Source organism: Malus domestica, chromosome 12 (genome assembly GCF_042453785.1).
Source record: "Malus domestica chromosome 12, GDT2T_hap1".
NCBI lineage: Eukaryota > Viridiplantae > Streptophyta > Magnoliopsida > Rosales > Rosaceae > Malus > Malus domestica.
The window spans coordinates 24,580,261-24,584,569 of record NC_091672.1 but is presented as its reverse complement, the minus strand read 5'-3'; the positions used below and the strand labels follow the sequence as shown (position 1 = coordinate 24,584,569).

Genomic DNA, 4,309 nt, shown 5'->3' with positions numbered 1-4,309 from the left:
TGGTCACCATCTTAGCAATCAAATTTCCACGTGCCCCATACTGGGGCCTCGTCTCTCTTGAGCCTCTAGTTGCACCGCCTCTTTTTTCATTCACAGCTCCCAAAACCCTCGTTAAATAATGGGTGGGCGCTCCTTTGACCACATCTTCAGCATGGAACTCTTATTCATGTTAATGGTTTTAAGCTTTTTTTGCACAGAATTAAGGCTAGTTTCTGGCGATCTCGGGACTGCAACTCCATACAGTCCTCCTTATATTCGTGAGTCAACAACTTATTCATCTCAACGCAATGATTACTGTATTGTTGTGATTGCCTTAATCACAATTAGGGGGTTTAAATGGTTTTCAGTGAGTAATTCATGTCTTGTTAGTTGCAGGTTGAATAGGGTATTGAGAATTAATTGGATCATATCAATGACAATTACCTTTTCTTTTGCCATTATTGTAATTGTTGAGCAGCAACAAGATGCTTTGGGACTAGGCCAGACCAGTTCCCTCCGATGTACCTTTTTTTGGCGGTGAGTGAAGGGTTGTGGGACGGTGGGTCTGCGTGCGGACGGATCTATAAAATTAGGTGCCTGAGTGGACCTAATATGCCCTGCAAGGGTCGTGCTACCGTGGAGGCGAAGGTGGTGGATTTTTGCCGTCAATCTCCATGCCCTTCTACCATAGCCATGTCAACCGATGCTTTTGCAGCCATCTCTCACAATTCTTCTGCACCAATTAACATCGAATATGCCCAGTAAATATCTATCTGAATTTTCCACTCTCTTTCTACTGTTGTACGTATATGTATACACACACACACACACACTAATATACATGTCGATGGTTTGATAAGTGCAGGATATGAAATCAGCTGAACCAGATATGTGCTGATCACATACAGCTGAGGATATTAGTCAAAGAACTCTGTCCGACGGCCTGCTTCTAAATCTTAAAACGTAGCTCTCAGACTTTCAACTGTATACATAATAATGGTCGATAATTTGGACCTTTTTACTATTATTCAATAATTTAAATAGGATGTTTTTTCATATGTTTAATCTTTACTGTTGCCTTGTTGGCACTGAAATCTGTTAAAATGAAAGTTGCAACTTGTAAGCTTATTTCCTTGTTAGTGAAAGTTGATTCATCTTCATTGAGTTCCATTCTTTCTCTTCACGGTTGGTTGTAAGTCTTGGGCTAGTTTGGAGTCTGCACTAACTGAGAAGCAATACTCTGGAGTTTGGAATATTGTCTAGACATGTCCTAATACCAGGTCCTGTGGTGCTAGCATATCAAATTGAGCTTTCTCAACAGATTCCGAAGGCTGTATTGGCAGCCAAGAATCCTGACCAACTCCAACCAATTCTCTCTGTGGACAAAGGGCAGCATGTTGTGTTCCCATCCTCCATCGCATTGGTGGTAAAGGTGGCAATGGTGGCATGTCTTCCGGATTTACCACAGTAGCTTCAGGAGCCAGGACTGTTCTTGGAAGAGTTCAGGGGCCAGGACTGATCTAGCATGTTGTATTCTCATCCCCCATCGCATTGGTGATACGTTCATATAATTATAAACCCCGAAATGCCGGCGAGGACTTTCATCAAACATGTGGTGAACCATTAAACTAGTACACCAAATAAGCGGCTAAAAGTGTAAATTTTTAGGGTAAGTACGTGAAGAGAAGTGCGCTATTCATGCTCTCTCTCCCTATCTCTCTCTGGGCAAAGTGTTGGAACTTGTTTTTATCTAAATTACATATGAATAGAATTTTTTTTGTCAATCAAAAGAGGTTTAAAAAGACTATTTAATCTCTTATTATTTTAGTCTAAAGAAAGCATTGGAATTGGCACTGTAAAAATGAACAGTGATTTGGGCTGAATTTCACTTTATTTACGAGGCTGCCATTGACTCTCTCTGCCGCTAATCTTCATGCCGCGTGTTGATAATCGTGGAAAGGCAGGGGTGCAATGGCCATTTTAGTCTGTAGGGTTTCGAACGGATTGGGTGGGTTAGAGACTTTCATTTCCTTTCCGAAGCTGCAGTGGGACTCGGTGAGACCATGCTGTCGGGAGAGAGAGAGAGTGAGGGAGCAGGAGAGAAGCGAGATAGATAGGGATTTGGTGAGAGGAAGGCATGCGGCTTGTAGACAGACAGAGTCACAGGTGGTGTACGATTCGAGGGAAAGAAAGAGAGGGGATTGAGTGATGATGCTCGATTTGGGAAGAGAAAGAGAGAGAGAGAGAGAGAGAGAGAGAGAGAGAGAGAGAGAGAGAGAGAGAGAGAGAGAGCGCGCGATTTTGGGGTTAGGCGACGACGGTAGAGAGGATGAGGGTTGTTGCATCCGTGTCACTCAAAGTGGGTTGCGAGAGAGTGAGAGTGCTGCGTTCTAGGGTTTGAGAGTTGGTTTCGAGAAAGTGAGGGGGCCGGAGTTGGGGTAAGGCTTGGGCTGGGTTTATGGAATGGGGGAGGAGGGTGTGGAATGCCATGTAGAGGAAGGGAGATGGTGCTAAAAAACGTGGGTTGCAGAGCTACAACGAGGGAGATGGGCGTGGATTGGCAGGGAGGGGAAGGGAGAGGGAGGAGTGAGGCTTGCCAAAAAGAGTGTTGGATTGATTTTTCCTCCTCAAATCAAGGGTTGGTGTCGGGATTGAGGGGTGGGTCCAAAATGGGTATGGTTGTGAGGGAAAGAGGGATGGCAGAGACAGAGCTCATGGAGTTGGGCGTGGGAATTCCACAAATCAAGGGCTGCTGTCAATGGCTGTTAATATCAGTAATGAGCATGATTGGGATGTGAGTTCTCTCAACCTTTTGATTAATTTTTTATATTTTGGCTTTTTATATAAGCATGTAAATGTTTAATTTCCATTTGAAAACTTGGGGAATTCTAGGTATATTGTTAATGGATGAAGCTCAGTCTCAAACTCCTCAAACGATCTCTCGATCTCTTCGCCCCCGCCTATGGCGAACTCCCTCCTCCCAACCCCGAGAGGTACTGCCGTTGCCTTTACTTTCTGTAATTTTTGGTGTTCGTGAAATTATTGAGTTGAATGTAGGTTTTTTTGTTTGTTTGAAAATTTGTGTTTTAATTGTTGCTCACTCTTTTTTTTTTCTTGCAGTAAAAGACTTCTTATGAGCCACAAGGTTAGTGAAATTATAGGGTTGAAATTGTTAGTGTTTTTCTTTTGTTTTTTGTGAATTATAAGCTTTGTGAAATTATTAAGTTGAATGTAGTTTTTTTTGTGTGTTAAGTATATTGTTAGGACTATAGATTTGGATTGAACTCAATGTTGTCTGTGTATATAAATATGTGTTTGCGTATGGATTTATACATAATGGGAGGATGGATGGATAGGTGTAAGCTTAGTTTGTAAGAGAAGAAGAGAAAACGAAAACCACACCAAACATCTCGCATTTAAAGCTCATTTTCTTTTTCTCTTTTGACATAAATCTTTCTTTGTTAGATTGCTAGGGGGCTGCACTGTGTGAGGGATTACTATAGATACTAGCCTTACGTGACTGCCTTGATTTATGCATGATGGAACTAAATTACTTTAGAATAGATAGTTTTTTTGGTCTTCTTTCTTTTGTTGGAATGTTGTCACTGTAATCTGTTAATTTTGGATTGTGTAGTGTCATGGGTTCTGTAGAATTAGACTCCAGTTGTGTCATGGGTTGTGTCATCCCACAAACAATTATGCGATGAATGGGATGCCCCCCGCCTCTTTTTTTCATTCATAGCTCCCAAAACCCTCAAAATCAAAGGACCCATTAAAACTGTGGCCGCTCCTTTCACAACATCCTGGGCAGGCTCCATGAACATGGGACTCTTATTCATGTTGATCGTTTTAGGCTTTTTTTGCACAGAATCAAGGCTAGTTTCTGGCGATCTCGGCACAGCAACTTCTTACGGTCCTCCTTATATGTGTAAGTAAACAACTTATTCATCTCAACGCAATGATTACTGTATTCTTGTGATTGCCTTATCACAATTAGGGGGTTTAAATGGTTTTAAGTGAGTAATTTATGTCTAGTTAGTTGCAGGGGCATTGAGAATTAATTGGATCATGTCAATGACAATTAGCTTTTCTTATGCCATTATTGTAATTGTTGTGTAGCAACAACCACTAGTACAAAAACACGTTTGCGCGACGTAATTTTGCGCGACGCTGTCCTTCGTCGCGCAAAATTTTGGCGCCAAACCAAAAGAATTTACCGCTTTTTCCCAACTTTGCGCGACGCATGCCCACCTACGTCGCGCAAAGTTGTTTTGCGCGACGTAGGTGGGCATGCGTCGCGCAAAGTCAACAACTTTTTTTCTTTCATTTG

General features: G+C 42.1%; 1 long non-coding RNA gene across 1 annotated transcript; it reads left to right on the top strand.

The window, feature by feature from the left end:
• The first annotated feature begins 2,479 nt into the window (after positions 1–2,479).
• Positions 2,480–3,911, top strand: LOC139189769 (uncharacterized). Its single transcript, XR_011573649.1, has 4 exons — positions 2,480–2,773; positions 2,872–2,972; positions 3,100–3,124; positions 3,848–3,911. It is a non-coding gene; the product is annotated as an uncharacterized lncRNA (long non-coding RNA).
• The last annotated feature ends 398 nt before the right edge of the window (positions 3,912–4,309 follow it).